Consider the following 19,789-nt stretch of genomic DNA (forward strand, 5'->3'; position numbering starts at 1 on the left):
CGGAAATGTTTGTGTGCATAAAATTTTCAAGTGTGTGGTCACAATTTCAGTCATGGCATTAGTATGAGAAACCCTTTGGCTCTCTGTAGCTGTAAGAACAACAATGGAGAAATCAACCATAAAGCTGTCAGTAATCAACTTGCCTAGATTGATCTGGTAGATAAAAAAATTAAAGAAAGGCAGCAATTTGATGGAACCGTCCCTCTGCAGCACAGCATCCTGGAGAAGACTTCTACAATCTATTCACATAAAAAGATGTTGTGTTGGCATAAAGCTCTTCCAAGTCTTTGCCAGTGTTGGAATGGGGATGTGTAAATCAGGCAGAAAGCATAAGTTGCTTTCAATATTATAAAGCATTACCAGGTGCATCATTGAAGTTTGAGGAGGATTGGTTGGGGTTGGTTATTGGTGAGGTTTAAAGGAGGAGAAATGAGTGGAGGGTTTTTGGGAGGAAATAGCCCTGAGAAACAGTACCACTGTTTATGTGGTGAAAAGGGAGGAAATGACTAGAGGTGAAAGTCAGAATAGAAAGCTCTGAAATAGAGGAAACATCTGAAGCTAATAACAAGATAACCAGACTCAAGGACAGCTTCTATCCCACTGTTATAAGACTATTGAATGGTTCCCTTGTACACTAAGATGGACTCTTAACCTCACAATCTACCTCGTTGTGACCTTGCACCTTATTGTCTACCTGCACCGCACTTTCTCTGTACTGTAACACTTTATTCTGTATCCTGTTATTGTTTTACCTTGTACTACGTCAATGTACTGTTGTAATGAATTGATCTGTATGGACAGTATGCAAGACAAGTTTTTCACTGTACCTCAGTACATGTGACAATATTAAACCAATTTGTCAACTTAGAGAAAGGCTATATATAGGTATTGATTGTAAATGGGTTAAAGGAGGCAGTCGAGGCAGGCATTATGAATGGAGTAGAGAATCTTCTGATGGAAGGGGATATAGGCTTGGAAGCGTGATTGGGGTCAAATAGCTTGCTGGAGTTGTGATCAATGGAGACACAAGAGACTGCAGATGCTGGAATCTGGAGCAACAAACAATCTGCAGGAAGAACTCAGTGGGTCAAGCAGCATCTGTGGAAGGATGCAGTCCTTCTAATGCAGGGTTTCAACCCAAAACATTGACAATTCCTTCCCTCCCACAGATGCTGCTTGACCCGTTGAGTTCTTCCAGTAGATTATTTGTTGCTGAAATTGTGATCAGTCTGCGACAGTCTGTGGCCATGGACTGGAAGGGAGACAGCCAGTATTTGAGAGCACAATGTTTGCAAAGGGGCGTGAGGTAACAGTTTTCCCAATATTCTGACAAGAGGGAACCACAGATCTTCCAAGTTTGGATGATATACAGGTAGCTGTGCCAGATTGGGGCAGCAGAAGGGTTGAGAGAAGTGACAGAAAAATGTTTGATGCTATCATTACACAAATGGAAGCTAACCACATGTCTGAAGATCTTTCCTCACGCCTTCTCTCATTCACATTAATATACTGGAGGAGAACTGGTTATTTGATCCTGCAACATGTTTTATTAAACAAAAGAACAAGTCGAATTTAAACTGTGTGTTTACTCCCACACGAGTTCTGCCTAGTTCTACACTAAAACATTTATATCATCATATAAAGAGCTATTGTACACATGCTGCAATTCTTAAAGGAGCACACACCCAATAATACATCAGCCACATGTTACCAAGTGCAGCAGACAAATGAGGAAGAGAAGCAGAACAAGGACTGAATCTGGGTAACTCCCAAAGTAATGCTGCAATAGTACAGTTGTTTAAGCTATGATCAGATAAGTAAAAGTTTATGCAAGAAAGATTTGCCTCTACATTTTTAAAAATGTGTAGGCAAGTTGTGTTACACAGGGGAGGATCTCACAGCTGTGAACGCATTTCTGGCCAATAACTGTACCAGCCATGCTTATTTCAGCTGTGAGTGAACCTTTGTTTTCAGTGTCTAAATGATTTAGGATAAGGTTCCTTATGTATAGAAACAATAGGCTTGAATTGTTGAGAAATGCCAGCAGTTCAATGAGCAGGCATCAGGATTTCCCCACAGTGGTGTCAGATTGGGATTTCTGTGCAGGCACGTGTGACTCCTCCAGCAGCAGAGTGAGAAACTATGGCAGAAATACTGGCTATTCCACTTGAATAACCTCTGCACCATTATACTTAGTTGAACCTGGCACAGAGTTCTATTCCATTCATTTCAGTAAAGGACAGTATGAGGGATTAAAGTGTTTGCATGTTTAGATTGTTTTTTTATCACTTGAGTTCATTCGAATGTTTTTAAATACTTTACACAATTTAGTTCCTTTGCATATGGTAATATTTTATTAAATTTTTATATGTTTTGATGAATTTATAATAGTTTGGAATATTCTGGATGTTTTGAATGTCTGAAATATTCAAAAACATTCCCAGTGTTTTGACAGCTTTGACTTCTGTCTAACTCAGAGAGTTAGCTTAGTCTGCTGTCACTGCTTTTTCACTTGTGTGTGGGACCTGTTCTAGTCACTCATATGACGTGATTTATATGCTATTAAACAGTCTGCCTTCATCCAGCACAACCTAAGCAGGTGATGAAATAATCTATGCTTGGACTTTATTCTGAAATCCAGATGGTTTGTCTCTGAACTACAAAATCCAGGCCAACAGTCTCAGCCATTAGCACAGGAGAAGGTGCTCTTCATACCCAATGCCCCCAGAGCTTCAGCTGGCATTTCTATTTCCAATATTAGTCAGCAGGTGGCCTTTCAAAGTGATTGGCAATTAAGTGCTAATTATTTTAGATGAACTTTATCTTAGCTTTCCAGTGTAACTATACACCCAGTGGAATTTTTGTTCAGACTGCCCAACTTCATCACATGCAGGATTGCTGCATGAGCAGACAAAGGAAACATTCCATTAGTCCGGCTGGATTCAAATCCAGACACCAGAGATGAAAGGGAATTGTGCTAATTGATTGCACCTGCCCCCATTTGTAATACTATTTCAGATCTCACTGTTTAGAACGTATTGCAGCTCACCATCTTCTTTGTCAGTTTTAAAGATATTTCACACTCTTCCATGCAACTAGTTACTTACAATTATCACAGATAACTAACTTCCTACTGTTTATCTGGAAAATAATTACATTGAATAGGTAGCACATTCTTTCCTCTAAAACACCAGCTTACCTATGCCTGAACAAGGATATTTGTTTGGATTACATCCATGTCTTGTTTGTGGATTTGGTTTGGAGACAAAGTACTGGAAATCATGCCTTTGGGTGCTTTCCAAGCTGTAACTTGGGATGGGCTGCATCAGGGTGGGCGTTTCATGTGTCATCCACTGAAACTTTAACAAAATCAGGTCATTGCAAACTAATGTTTATCTTTATTATTCTTCCTTACCGAGCATCTAGAATGTGATAAAACCATTACTGTTTATTCCATGCAATTTTATTGATTTCTACCAATTTGCTTGCATGGGAATGCAAGAATGTCTGGAAATAGGATAAGAAGAATTATATTATTCCCTGTATTTTTCTCTGACCTCTGTAAATGGTGGAAGTTTGATCCACAATTTTACCATAAAATATACATTTCATTGTTTCTGTTTCTTTCTCACTGTTTTTCTTCAATTTCTTCCTGTTTGTTTTCATTTAGTTTTACAATTAAGGAAAAGGCAATTGGACTCAAAATGACTATAAAATATAATTGAGGCATTAATTACACCATTGTTTATAATGCTTGGTGAAATATTTGAATATTTACCCACCCATTGAAAAATATAAAAAATGCCCAAAATTAATTCAGTTTTGTTTTAAATTCATTTCTATCATGTTCTTTGATCTTATTTTCCTGCTTATAATTGGGATTTATATAATCTGTACTTTTTTTTAATATAATTTTGTGAGAAAAATCCTTAACCAATTTCTCTTTATAGTCTTAAACTCAGGTTACTTTTAACTTTCCTCAGAACTGATTCTCTTCTATGTGAGGTTCATGTTGCTTTTGCAACACAGTTTTTAGATAAACCTGCTGTGGTGCACACTGACCACATCTGCAGTAAGTGCTGGAGGCTGCAGGAACTTCGGCTCAGAATTGATGAGCTGGAGTCACAACTTCAAACACTGCGAAGCATCAGGGAGGGAGAGAGTTACGTAGATGCTGTGCATCGGGAGACAGTCACCCCCCCCCCCCTTAGAGCAGGTACTTCTAGGGTCCAGGAAGTAGATAGAAGGGTGACTGTCAGGGGAGACAAAAAGGAAAAGAAAAGGAACAGGCAGATAGTGCAGAGGACCCTGGAGGCTGTTCCCCTCAAATAACAGGTTTTCCGCTTTGGAAGCTGTTGAGGGGGATGACCTGCAGGGATCAAGCGGCAGTAGCCAGGTCTCTGGCACTGAGACCTGTCCTGCTGCTCAGAAGGGAAGGGAGGAGAAGAGGACGGCAGTAGTGATAGGGGATGCGATAGTCAAGAAAACAGATAGGAGGTTCTGTGGAAGTGACCATGAATCCCGGATGGTATGTTGCCTCCCAGGTGCCAGGGTCCGGGATGTCTCTGATCGGGTCCACAGTATTCTTGAGTGGGAGGGAAAGCAGCCAGAAGTCGTGGTACATGTTGGTACCAACGACGTCGGTAGGAAGAGGGATGAGGTCCTGAAAAGGGAGCTAGGCAGAAGGCTGAAGAACAGGACCTCAAGGGTAGCAATCTCAGGATTGCTGCCAGTGCCACATGATAATGAAGGTAAGAATAGGAAGAGATGGCAGATGAATGCGTGGCTGAGGAGTTGGTGCAGGAGGGAAGGTTTTAGATTTTTGGATCATTGGGATCTCTTTTGGGCAAGGTTGGACCTGTACAGGGAGGACGGGTTACACCTGAACCCGAGGGGGGCCAATATCCTTGCAGGCAGATTTGCTAGGGTGGTTCAGGAGAGTTTAAGCTAGTTTGTGAGGAGGATGGGAACCAGAAGGGTAGGTCAGAGGAGGAAGTGGATGTGGAAAAGTCAGATCTAACATGTAGAGAGGCTTTGAGGAAGGAGAAGCAGAGTACAGGATATAAAAGTAGAAAGGTGGATGGGCTAAAGTGCATTTACTTAAATGCAAGAAGTATCAGGAATAAGGGTGATAAGCTAAGTACATGGGACTATGATATTGTGGCTCTTGCAGAGATTTGGCTGTCATCAGGGCAGCAATGGATATTGAATATTCCTGGATTTCAGTGTTTTAAAAGGGATGGGGGGGGGGAGAAGAGGAGGAGGGGTGGTGTTACTGGTCAGGGATACTATTACAGCTGCAGGAAGGGTGGATAATGTAGAAGGATCCTCTCTAGAGTCAGTATGGGTGGAAGTTAGGAACAAGAAAGGAGCTGTTACTCTACTGGGAGTATTCTATAGGCCCCCAGGTAGCAACAGGGATACTGAGGAGCAGATTGGGAGGCAGATTTTGGAAAGGTGTAAGAATAACAGGGTTGTTATCGTGGGAGATTTCAACTTCCCAAATATTGATTGGTACCTGCTTAGTGCCAAAGGTTTGGACGGGGCGGAGTTTGTTAAGTGTGTCCATGACAGATTCCTGTCACAGTATGTTGACAGGCCGACTAGAGGGAATGCCATATTAGATCTAGTATTAGGTAATGAACCAGGTCAGGTGACAGATCTCTCGGCGGGTGAGCATTTGGGGGACAGTGACCACCGCTCCCTAACCTTTAGCATTGTCATGGACAAGGATAGGAGCAAAGAGGACAGGAAGATATTTAATTGGGGAAGGGTAAATGATGAGGCCATAAGGCTAGAATTTGAGAGTGTAAATTGGGATGAAATTTTTGAAGGGAAATGTACTATGGAAATGTGGTCGTTGTTCAGGGATCTCTTGCAGGATGTTAGGGATAAATTTGTCCCAGTGAGGCAGAGAAAGAATGTTAGGGTGAAGGAACCATGAGTGACAAGAGAGGTGGAACATCTAGTTAGGAAGAAGGCAGCATACATAAGGTGTAAGCAGCAAGGATCAGATAGGGCTCATGAGGAATATAGAGTAGCAAGAAAGGAACTTAAGAAGGGCTGAGGAAAACAAGAAGGGGACATGAAAAGGCTTTGGCGAGTAGGGTTAAGGAGAATCCCAAGGCTTTTTTCACATACGTGAAGAGCAAAAGGATGACGAGAGTAAAGGTAGGACCGATTAGAGATAAAGGTGGGAAGATGTGCCTGAAAGCTGTGGAAGTGGGTGAGGTTCTCAATGAATACTTCTCTTCAGTATTCACCAAAGAGAGGGGCCCTTGATGACACTGAGGACAGTATTGGTAAGTTAATGTTTTAGAGCATGTAGATATCAAGAGAGGATGTGTTGAAGCTGTTAGAAAATATTAGGACAGATAAGTCCCCGGGGCCTGATGGAATATTCCCCAGGCTGCTTCGTGAGGCAAGGGAGGAGATTGCTGAACCGTTGTCTAGGATCTTTGAGTCCTCGTTGTCCACGGGAATGGTACCGGAGGATTGGAGGGTGGCAAATGTTGTCCCCTTATTCAAAAAAGGTAGTAGGGATGGTCCAGGGAATTACAGACCGGTGAGCCTTACATCTGTGGTGGGCAAGCTGTTGGAAAGGATTCTAAGAGATAGGATCTATGAGCAGTTAGAGAATCATGGACTGATTAGGGACAGCCAGCATGGCTTTGTGAAGGGAAGATCATGTCTCACAAGCCTGATAGGGTTCTTTGAGGAGGTGACCAGGAAGGTTGATGAGGCTAGAGCAGTAGATGTGGTCTACATGGATTTTAGTAAGGTGTTTGACAAGGTTCCATTTGGTCGGCTTCTTCAGAAGGTCAGAGGGCATGGGATCCAGGGAGGCTTGGCCATGTGGATTCAGAATTGGCTTGCCTGTAGGAAGCAGAGGCTTGTGGTGGAGGGAGTGCATTCAGATTAGAGGGCTGTGACTAGCGATGTCCCACAGGGATCGATTCTGGGACCTCTACTTTTCGTGATATTTATTAATGACTTGGATGAGGGGGTAGAAGGGTGGTTTAGCAAGTTTGCAGATGACACAAAGGTCGGTGGTGTTGCAGATAGTGTGGAAGACTGTCGAAGCTTGCGGAGGAATATTAATAGGATGTAGAGCTGGGCTGACAAGTGGCAGATGGAGTTCAATCCGGAGAAGTGTGAGGTGGTACACTTTGGAAGGACAAACTCCGAGGTGGAGTACAAGGTTAATAGCAGGATTCTGGGTAGTGTGGAGGAGCAGAGGGATCTGGGGGTTCATATCCACAGATCACTGAAAGTTGCCTCACAGGTGGATAGGGTAGTTAAGAAAGCTTAAGGGATGTTAGCTTTCATAAGTCATGGGATCGAGTTTAAGAGCCGCGAGGTAATGATGCAGCTCTACAAAACTCTGGTTAGACGACACTTAGAGTACTGTGTCCAGTTCTGGTCGCCTCATTATAGGAAGGATGTGGAAGCATTGGAAAGGGTGCAGAGGAGATTTACCAGGATGCTGCCTGGATTGGAGAGTATGGATTATGAGGAGAGACTAAGGGAGCTGGGGCTTTACTCTTTGGAGAGAAGGAGGATGAGGGGAGACATGATAGAGGTATACAAAATATTAAGAGGAATAGATAGAGTAGACAGCCAGCACCTCTTTCCCAGGGCACCAATGCTCAATACAAGAGGGCATGGCTTTAAAGTAATGGGTGGGAAGTTCAAGGGAGATAGCAGAGGGAAGTTTTTCAGCCAGAGAGTGGTTGGTGCATGGAATGCGCTGCCTGGGGTAGTGGTAGAGGCAGATATGTTGGTCAAGTTCAAGAGATGGTTAGATAAGCATATGGAGGAATTTAAAATAGGGGGATATGTGGGGGAAAAGGGGTTAGATAGTCTTAGGAGTGGTTTAAAGGTCGATTCAACATGGTGGGCCGATGGGCCTATATAGTGCTGTATTGTTCTATGGACAACCCCATTTAATGTCTCCTTGTTTGGCTTAGCATTCATTTTTGTGATTAAACTGCTGCAAGGCACTATGATATATTTTTCTATCTTAAGTGTGGTGTATAAATGGAAGTTGTTCAGTTGAAAAGTAGATTTTCAGACCATGTGAAAGAATGAAGGATAATTGTATTAGTATAATATTAAAGGAAGAGTATACAGTTTATATGAGGCAGAATAATTAAAATATTGCTTTGCGGGGCAGACGAAAACAAGAAGTATGTGAGTACACATTACTTACCTGATTTGACGTTGTAGCTTTAGTTTCCATATATGCAAAAGGCTCATTTATGAATCTTGTATTAGTTCTGATATACCTTGCATAATGTGGTTGAGGTTTATGACGATTTGGTGATCTTGGACGTCGAGGGAGACACTTCGTGCTATCCTGGATTCTGCTGAATATTCCTGAAGGGTTGGGGCTGAAACCATAGAGACCAAACAGTTTATTAATTAGGTGTTCAGACAAGTTGAACAGCAATGTTAAACAAATAAACATAATTATTTATGGCCATTTTATTTCCTATGTATTTTAGAAGTAATTTATCTCATCCTGTATATTATGTGCAGTCTCTGACAGAGGAGGTGGGCAATTAGCATGTTGCTAAGCACTTCTGTGATGTCTTACATATGCCAGTTCTGAAAGCAGGAGAGAGTGCTTGAGGATAAGAAACCTTTTACAATATTGCATCAAATGGGCCAATGAAAGGAATGATAGAGATGAGGATCAAGATGCAAGTCTCATGAATGAGAAGAGCTTGAAGAGGAAAGTAGGAAGATGAGAGAAAAGACAAAGGCTAGGATGGTGATGAGGCTCACGCTATGTTTGGTTTGCTGAGCAACTGACAGAGCAGGGAGGTAACTGAATAAACCATTTTCAGAATTGGCAATATTTAAGGTATTACCGAAGTGCTTAGCAACAAGCTATTTGCCCACCTCCTTTGTCAGAGACTGCACATAATGTATGGAATCAGATAAATTACTTCCAAAACAGATGGGAAATTAAATAAACATAAATAATTATGCTTATTTGCATCATGAAAAGCTTCTAATTTTGTGACAAAGGAAATAATACACTTGAAGATCTGGCAAATATCATATATATATATATAAAAAAATGAGGAAATGATTGGTGATAGAGAAAAAGCCAACCTTGCCCTCAAGGATAATGATGTGGGTTGAATTCAGAAGAATGAGAGGGGATCCTATAGAAACTTATCAGCATAGAGACAGCAAAATTGTTTCCACTGGTAAGTGAGACTAGAACTAGGGGACGTAGCCTCAAGATTTGGGGGAGTATATTTAGGATGGAAATGAGGGGGAACTGCTTTTCCCAGAGAGTAGTGAATCTGTGGAATTCTCTACCTGGGGAAGCAGTAGAGGCTACTTCATTAAATATATTTAAGACACAGTTAGATAGATTTTTGCATAGTAGGGGAATTAAGGGTTATGGGGAAAAGGCAGGTAGGTGGAGCTGAGTCAATGGCCAGATCAGCCATGATCTTATTGAATGGTGGAGAAGGCTCGATGGGCCAGATAGTCTACTCCTGCTCCTATTTCTTATGTTCTTAAAATACTGTATTTGCTGGAAGTATGTGAAGTAAGAATCAGATTTTTCATCAGACTTGGAAAGAGTGGGGAATATAACCAGCTAAGCACCCCAATTGGGAAACTGCCAATTTCATACAAGGCCACAGCAGAGCAATTTCCCTGTGCATAGACATGACCACACAATTGTGCCAAGTATCCATGAGTTACTTCCAAAGTTATCTAAGAAGCACAAACTAACAAATGTAATCTCCCACCATGGTGCAAGCTCTTAAAGTGGCAGTTCTCAACAAGAACTGCGACTTCAAGTACTAACTCAAGGGAATTATACCTTTGGGTTGTGGATAGGGACAAGAACTACACATTTCCCATAGAGGATGGGACATTGTTGTCTCAGCGGTGCAGGGGACACCTGGGCAAGGATCTGAATGATCAACCTCTCCCTTCCCTAGCCCCTGAAGGGAAACAAGGGTAGCTTTATCTGCAACATCAGGAATTGGGACCATTAGTTACAGTGGCTTGGGTAAAGGCGGGTCCCTTAATTTATGTTGAAGCAGACCACCTTCCTCTTGTTAGTGCTGCTCCTGCATGTTCCTGCAAGTGCTGGAATCTGATAAGTAAATTAGGTGATAATGGGAACAACAATGGAATTTAATACAGACAAGTGTGAGTTAATGCTATTTGGACAGTCAAATTCTAATAGGACATATAGAGTAAATGCCTGGGACCTTGGGAGCATTGATGTACAGTTGGATCTTGGGGTGCAAGTCCATATCTTCCTGAAAGTGGCGACACAGGTGAATAAGGTAGTGAAGAAGAAATTTTGGTCTGCCTGCCTTTATAAAGCTGAGGTGTTCACTATAAGGGATGGGGTATCATGTTGCAGCAGTATTAAGCATTGGTCACACTGCATCGGAATACTGTGTACAGTTCTGGTCTCCAAACTACAGGAAGGATGTGGTAGCAATAGAGAGAATGCAGAACAGATTCCTGGAACGGAGGGCTGTAGTTGTAAGGAGGGATTTGATAGGCTGGGTTTATTCTCACTGGAATGTAGGAGGCTGAAGGGGGACCTTAAAGTATTATAAAATTATGAGGGGCATGGATAGGAAAGATAGTCACGATCTCCTTAGCAGGGCAGGGCAGGGCACAGGTTTAAGGTGAGAGGGTAAGTTTTTCCACACAGAGGGTGGTGAATATCTGAAACGAGCTGCCAGAGGAGGTAGTTGAGGCAGCTACAATACCAACTTTTAAAAAGCATTTGGTCAGGTACTTAGATAGGAAAGACACAGAGGGATATGGGCCTAATTCAGGTAAATAGGATGAGTGTACATAGGCATCATGGTTGACATAGACAAGGTAGGACAAAAGGGTTTGTTTCTGTGCTGTGTGACTCTGTGATTCTATGAAATGCAAGATGAAGATAAAGATTGTTGTGTATCTTGACGCTCACCTTTACAATGGGAGTGGAAAAAAACATGGAAGGTGCTGAATATAGGTAGGAGCAGAGTAGGGTTTTATTTTAGAAGATGGAACAAATTGAAATTGCCAATGATAAAGAATTTTAAGTTGGGAGAGAATAAAGAAATAGAGGGGAGAGATTGGTGGCATACTGGAGAATGAAATGTTTAAATGAGAGTCAAGGCAAAGTGGAACGTAATGAAATGGTTTAAGAGTAGATGTCAGAGGAGTAGAATCAAAAGTCAAGATGTACATTGTAGCGAGAAGTAAGATATTTCTATCTACAAGGAAAGTTTTAGCCATTATGAGATTATAGATGAATCACCATATTGAAAGTTTCTAGATATTCTGTTTAAAAATTATATTGCAAATACGTTATACTTTCTCCTGCTACTGGCTCAGTGGGTTGGTGGTTCATACCAGGCATCTTACTTCAAACTGCAATACCAAAAAATACCAAATTGCACTATCACCAGGGGCAGCATCCTTTGAAGAACATATATCAAGCTTCTTCTGCCAGTTCAAAATTCCATCACCCTGTTTCAAGAAGGACAGCATTCTGTGCTGTCATTGAGACTAGTGATCTCCCACAACCTCAAATACGTACGTGTGTGTGTGTGTGTGTGTGTGTGTGTGTGTGTGTGTGTGTGTGTCTTAACTGCTTGGCCTATGGAAATCTGGGTCACACTCACTCTCAGTTTACTGGCCTCAGGATCATTCCAAACTGCTGCTGATCTCTGCCATATCTTGCACGTTGCCTCACCCTCTGGCTTTGAAGAGGTCACCCATTCTGAAGGAAGAAGACACTATCTAATTTTCCTTCAGCCTATGTGGGCAGGCGGAGTAGCCACAGCCATGTACTTGCTGGCTTCCCTAGATTGCAGACACCAAAGACTGTTTCAAGTCCTTACAGCTCACTGCCAGAACCACCAGGCTGAAGCCCCAGGAGGCCCTCCCATGCACAAAGAACATGTCCCCATGGCTGATGTTCTTCACCAGTTTGTTCAGATCCCTCTAATCTCTGGGAGCACCATCTGCACCCTCCTCTTCCTCTCCCCATCTCAGCTGGAACTATGTCGCTTGTATTGTGTCCCTTCAAGAGCTGGTGACAAAGATTTCACCTGCTGAGCTACTTGCTGAGAACTGTGAAAACTCCCAACATATCAACAGAGAACACCAAATTGATAACAATGAGAAAAAGTTGACAGTGCTATTCTTTGAACCTTGCAATCGAAGTCCCCGATTTTCTTGTGACTTTCGCGGCATTAGGGTAACTCACTTCTTTTAACGTCAAAATTTGTTGCCCACATTTCTCTCTTTCTTTTTGTTAATTTATATAATAAATCTTTTTCTTTCCTTTCTTTTATATTATATTCATTTACTAACAGATCGTTGGATCTACAGATTTTTTTATATCTTATTGTTCTCTATGATTATCTATGCCATGTTTGTTATCCAGATCTCTTTGTATTACATGTACAAACATTGATGATATATATTAATCTGTATTAATTTGAAAACTAATAAAAAGATTGAAAAAAAATTTGTTGCCCACAGTGTATTGGCCAATATTCCTCCCAAAATCAATATAATTAAACTGAATTGTCATCATATTGCTATTTGAGTGATTTGGCTGGTACAGTCTAAAGAATTTGAATTTGACTGATAGAACAAAAACCACTCCAAAACAAGTTAGTGCTGTAGTGTTCCCATGAAGCACGAAAACCTGTTAAGTAACTATGCTTGATTTTTTTTAAACTACTTGCAGCCATTCAACCAAGGTGTTCCTCAGCACCTCAGATGGGTGAGTGAGGAATTGCCTTCTGTGTTTGCCTTCTTCACCAGGAAAGCAGAAATCTTAAAATATGGTGATGGATTTCCAATTCAGCAAGATACCCAGCAGTCCCAAGAAAATTGGCTCATATATGTTATTTTGAAAGATCAATATAAAAATCATAAACAAAATACAGGCCTACATTGCAGAGTTTGCCAGCGTAAGCACTTTCTGCCTCATAACTATGAAACAATTATTGCTTGCTGTTAACGTTTCATATTTCAATACCTACCAGCTCTATAAAGTACCAGTGATGAACTTGGGCTGCATTATTTAAATCAATCCTGACTTGGGAGTAGTTGAAGTGTTCTACTGGCTTGCACAGCTGGGGAAGAACTTGGCTCTTGGCCATTAAGTAGGGATATGATCATTTTTGCTCTCAAAATATGTAAAAGAACTGTTCATAAATTTATAAAGTGTCTGGTCGGATCTATATATTTTAGAGGAGTTCCTGTGCCACAAGTGAGTTGTACTCAGCATGTGTTGAAGCCAAAGGTTGTTACACTGAAGGAACTTGCATAGTGTACTCTGCAATCAAGGGAGAACCAAATTCCAGAGTAATACTGTCCATTTTGCTGGACATAAAAATGGTACTTTAATTCAATGGTACTCTGAAAAATGTTTTTTGCATAGCTGGAACAGTCAAAGCTTTGCATCTAAAGAAAGGAAACCAGGACATCTGGATAGGAATTAAACCGTCAGAAAATAACATCTATATTACAGAAAACAATAGTGAAAGGCAGGCTTTTGGACCACAAGATGGAAATGACCTATGCATCAATGTTAATCTAGTTAAGCATATCCTTCTCACCAGAGTTAATGAGTGGAAGACAAACAAAAACTGTAATGATGACAGAATTCTTTATACTCCTGAATAGTATAGTATAACAACCAAGACAAGAGCAGAAGGAATGTTATGAGGAAGAGAAAATGTTAGGAATCCTACTGCTTTCTCTCTTTACTCCCTTTCAATCCAATAAAATGTCAATCACTGAACATTGTTTTCTGGCCCCACCTTAGCTAATATTGTTAACCTCTATACTCAGGTACTGCCTCTGTCCCCTATCATCTCTTTCCTCAAAAAAAAGACTTGTGCACATTGTCCTTAGCCTACTGCACTGTCCTGGTACCAGTCTGAACCAGATGATTGCCCAGACTCTAATGTCCTCCATACCCTTCCCTCTGGCCTTTAAAGTGTTTCTAAATATTACTGATAGAGACATTTAAAAACTATTCAATTGGATTTAAATAATTTTAATTAAAACATTCAAAAACTCAACACTAACAAATAAAGTAAAATAAATCATCTCCACTTGACCTACCTGACTTAACTTTTTCTACAGTGTCATCAACCCTATTCGAGAACCGCCAGCTTATCAGTAGTGTTAAGCTGAGGGGTTGAACACAGAGTGGTATTGGAGCTCCAGTTTATCCAAAAACATCAGTGTTTGGCTGAGTTTGAGAGGAAGTCAAAGACCCGCTGAGGTCCAAATTGCTGATAAACTGTGGTTCCCCATGGAACAGTGATCGAGCAGACAGCTTGATTCCATCAATTATTGGAAAAATCAAACTTTGTTTCTCATAACAAATTATCTTCCCTAGCCACAAACTCCATCTCTTTGGCAACTTCCCATAGCTAAACTACACTGTTTGCATTCTTGGTGTCATATTTGACCTGGAGATGAGCATTTGATCAGATTGCATTCTTCAGCAACTGTAAAGTTACCTCATTCTACCTCAGGTTTGTCTACTGATAACATCATCATCCATGTTTTATTCTGCCTAAATTTAAATATTCCAATGCATTCTATTAACATTAAACATTAAAAATACAGCTGCCCCTATCCTGACATACCAAATCTTGTTCACCCATCATCACACCCCATGCTTTCTGGCTTACACTGGTTGCATTTCACTTCCAAATTCCTCATCTTTGTTTTCAATTCAGTCTATGGGTCTCATTCCTCTTTACCTTTGTAATATCATCCACTCACACAACTATTCGAAAGATCTACACTCCTCCAAATCTGGCCCCTTGCCCATTCTTGCTTTCAAAAGATCCATCATACTTCCAATTGCCAGGGACTATATCTCCCTCAACTTCTTTACCTCAATTTTCTCCCTTAAGAAAGTCCTTAAAAACTACTTCTTTGACCAAACCATTGGCTTTCTGCCCAGATATCTCTTTATTTGGCTTGGCATTAAAATCCATGGGATAAGGATTTGATGAAAAATATTCTGATGTTTTATTGCAATAATGGTGCAAATATAAATGCAATTTGTTGTTGCAGATGGGTCTTTACTCTGAAATGTTTGTAGAAGATTACTGACATTGATATGGTGGCTTTAAACACTGGTTCTAGTTAGCATCAGACTGTCCATTTCCTTGCCAACAATCATAATGTTGGAGCCTATTATATAAATTTTTGACTGTACTAATGTTGATGTGGTATTATTTCACGCTCATATAATCAGTAAATTTGCATTATTATAGTTGATAACCTTGAAGATAATAATGATACAATTCTACATCCATCTCTCTCTGGACCATCTGAAATTTATGAATACTCAGCATAGTGCACTCAAGTTCTAAAGCAAATGCTCAGAGACCGAAGCACCTGCATTAACAAATAGTCTTCGGCAACACCACATGAACAATAACTGAACACATAGGAACTAACACTTCCTCTGGCCAATGTCATCTTGGAAAGGCTATTTGCCAATTATAAATTTCAGAGAACAGAAGTATAACAGAACAACATATGGTAAAGATATCATCAGGCTGGTTTTCAAATTGAGAATTCTGGAACATAGAGAGAATTTCCTTAACACATCAGCCAATTCCACAGCAATGATATAGGCAAGGACTGAAACTCTTGGTAACTCCTCTGAGAAGGTATGCTGGATCATTAAAAGATATCATGGCTGTAATAGAACAGTGAATATGTACAATCAACTACACCCAATAGGGGTTGGAAAATGGCCAATAAAATACAAGACTGGTGCTTCTCAATCTTGTGATCTATCCATTTATGAATAAGGGCTTAAGTAAGCTTTTCCTCCACTGACATAAATTCACTTCCTGTTTAACAACTTAAATATCCCCTGATAGCTCTAATTACTTGAAAAACAATGCTGTATCTTTCACCAAATGTCTCTGGCATTTCAGGAGACTATGTGAAAGAAATAAAAAGTTCCAAATTTCCAAGTCAGACAGGCCATGAAAAGAGAAAGAGAAATACTGAAAACAAATGTCAAAGAAATGTATAAAAAGTGCAATAGAGAGAAAGGAAAACAAAGACTGGAAAAAATAAGGAAAGGGGAATGATAAACAGATTCAGTGACCATTTATTGACAGACATGGCTTACCACATTTAACATCATGTCTGGGCACAAATAGGTGCCACTGGAAATGGCACACTTACAATAGGTCCCAATTTGACAGCTGTTGCTTTTGCAACTGTTGGCTGAATAGCCAGAGTCACTAATACATGTTTCAGTTGATTCATACCATTGTATGCATCTTAAGATCACTTTCTTGGAAACACTACATCTTTCAATGCCAGTGTACCAATGAGAGTCATATTATAGTAAAGTGGTTAGATTTTATACACAGTAATTAAATGGAAAACCCCCATTTCATGGGAGGTTCATAAGGGCTATTGCTCTTTCTTTGTTTTAAGATTATCTTTTCAGTTCCTTTGATTTGTGCATTTCCACCTTTCTTTCTTCTTCTCTTCCTTGTGTAGAATTATTACCTTGACTAGCCTAAAGTTGCATACAATGCTGATATTCCTGATACTATTAAACACTGTATCAAATATAACTAGCACCTCAGACATTAGCACTTTGAATTCCTAAATATAGGATTAATTGGACCCATTCTCTTCCCCTAATAATTACTTGAATTAATGTTCTTATTTAACTGTCATTCATTTTCACAACTTCACTATCTTTCCTTGACAACATTCTGTCAAGTAATGGGAGGCTATGCAGCTCAGCTAATAGACTGATAGGTCACCTCATGAAGGTTCCTTTCACAGCTGTATTCATTTTGAAACCAGTTGATTTTCTGGGTTCCCATAATCCATACAGTGAGGGAATGGTAACCCATACTCAAAAGATGGTAGTATCACCAGCTGTATTTTCCCCTCCAAATCATGCACTGTCATTACTTGGAGATAGATCACCAGTCCTTCCTCATGGCTAAATCATGGAACTCCCTGCTTGACAACACTGGGGGAGTACCTTCACCTGAGGGTCTGCAGTAGTTCAAGAGCCACCACCTGGCCAAGGGCAATTAGGAATGGGAAATAAATGCTGGCCTCAGGAGTGATGCCCAGGTCCTGAAAATGAACATCAAAAATCTGTACAAACTGACTCTTTTCCCCAAATCTAAAATTTGTAGCGATAATCTTTTACAGTCCTTGTCACTAGATAAATGGTTGAATGTTGAATTTGAACAATCTGCTTCAAGTGATTTTTCCCCGCAGTGATTTTCTATGTGCCATTGATTATTGGAATAGGTACATGGTTTTTATAACATTCAGCAGTTGGCTTTAGTAAATGAATGAAAAATATGTAGGTTGGAGAAATCACAAGAATAGTGTTTAATCTGTAAGACTGAAATTCTGAGAGCCAAATTTCTTAACCTGAACAATCCAAGTGTAGCAGTTAGCATAACATTATTACAGTGCCAGCGACCCGGGTTCAATTCCGGCCACTATCTGTAAGGAGTTTGTATGTTCTCCGTGTCTGCGTGGGGTTCCTCTGGGTGCTCTGGTTTCCTCCCACATTCCAAAGACGTACTGGTTAGGAAGTTGTGGGCATGCTATGTTGGCACTGGAAGCATTGCGACATTTACGGGCTGCCCCCAGAGCACTCTACGCAAAAGATGCATTTCACTGTGTTTCGATGTACGCGTGAATACTAAAGATATCTTAAATGAATTGTAATATGATGATGTCTTTCTTAACATGCTTCCATTGTAACCATTTATAGTTCTAGATCTAATTTTTATCATTTAAATAAACTGCAAAGTATAATTTTCATAATTATACAAAATTATTTCATAATTAATTGCTTTAACTCTTTAACAAGTCTCAATAGATTATTGTAATGAATTATAAGTTGTACAAGGTATACATAAAATTATGAAAGGGATAGATAAGATAGAGACAGCAAAATTGTTTCCACTGGTAAGTGAGACTAGAACTAGGGGATGTAGCCTCAAGATTTGGGGGAGTAGATTTAGGATGGAAATGAAGAGGAACTGCTTCTCCCAGAGAGTAGTAAATCTGTGGAATTCTCTGCCCAGGGAAACAGAAGAGGCTACCTCATTGAATATACTTAAGACACAGTTAGATAGATTTTTGCATAGTGGGGGAATTAAGGATTATGGGGAAAAGGCAGGAAGGCGGAGCTGAGTCCATGGCCAGATCAGCCATGATCTTATTGAATGGCGGAGCAGGCTTGATGGGCCAGATAGTTTACTCCTGCTCCTATTTCTTATGTTCTTAAAATACTGTATTTACCCACCATTTGAAATATTTTAAAAAATCCCAAAATTAATTCAGTTTTATTTTTAATTCATTTCTATCATGTTCTTTGATCTTATTTTCCTGTTTATAATTGAGATTTATTTAATCTGTAGTGTTTTATACAATTTTGTGAGAAAAATCCTTGACCAATTTCTCTTTATAGTCTTAAACTCAGGTTGCTTTTATCTTTCCTCAGAACTGATTCTCTTCTAGGTAAGGTTCATGTTGCTTTTGCAACACAGTTTTAGATAAACCCCATTTAATGTTTCCTTCTTTGGCTTAGTATTCATTTTTGTGATTCAGTTATGTACAGTTTTGGTTGCCCTGTTATTAGAATGACATCATTAAACTGGAAGAATGCAGAGAAGATTTACAAAGATGCTGTCAGTACTCAAGGGCCTGAGTTCTTGTAAGAGGTTGGACAGGCTGGGACTTTATTCCTTGGAGCATAGGAGATTGAGGGGTGACCTCATACAGGTGTCTAAAATCATGAGGGGCATAGATGGGGTGAATGCACATCTTCTTTTTCCCAGGGAAGGGGAACTAAAAAGAAGAGGTCATAGGATTAAGGCAAGAGATAAAAGATTTTAAAGAGACCCAAGGGGCAATTTCTTCACAGAGGGTGGTGCATTTAGGTAATGATTTGCCAGAGAAAGTGGTTGAGAAAGTACATTAACAACATTCACAAGACATTTGGATAAGTACATGGATGGGAGGGGTTTAGAGAGATATGTGCCAAACGCAGGCAAGTGGGGTAAGCTTGGTAGGCACCATGGTCGGCATGAATGAGTTGTATTATTCTTTGACTCTATGACTCTGTAATTGAAAGATGAAATGACATGTAGTTTTTACTAATAATTGACAAATCTTCATTTTTAATCATTCAATCTGGTGGTCATTGACAACAACAATAAATGACACATTCACCACAAAACAGCATAGCCTGCTATGTGCCAATATGAAAGGACTTTCAAGATGAATAGTAATCGGAACAAACTAGTGGAATTAGTAAATACGATTTTATTTTGTGTCATATTTCTAATATGCCCAATGCAAAAACTTCAGTACATACTAGAGTCATACAGTATGGAAACAACACTGTCATACTGCCCCAACTCATCCATGCCAACCAAGGTGCCTACCTGAGCTAGTCTAATTTGCTAGTCTGTTTAGTCCACATCCCTCTAAACCTTTCCTATCCATGTAACCGTCCACATGTGTTTTAAATGTTGTAACTGTATCCACCTCTGCCATTTATTCTGGCAGCTCAATCCATATATCCACCACCCTCTGTGTGAAAAACTTGCCCTTCAAGTGCCCTCTAAATCCCTCTAAATCTTTTTCCTCTCACCTCAAAACAGGTGATGTCTGCTTTTCCAACTCAGGAGAATGAAATCACATAACACATATTGAAATGCAAGATCCAATCCAGTGT

The sequence above is a fragment of the Pristis pectinata genome, chromosome 3 (assembly GCF_009764475.1).
Source record: "Pristis pectinata isolate sPriPec2 chromosome 3, sPriPec2.1.pri, whole genome shotgun sequence".
NCBI classification, from domain to species: Eukaryota; Metazoa; Chordata; class Chondrichthyes; order Rhinopristiformes; family Pristidae; genus Pristis; species Pristis pectinata.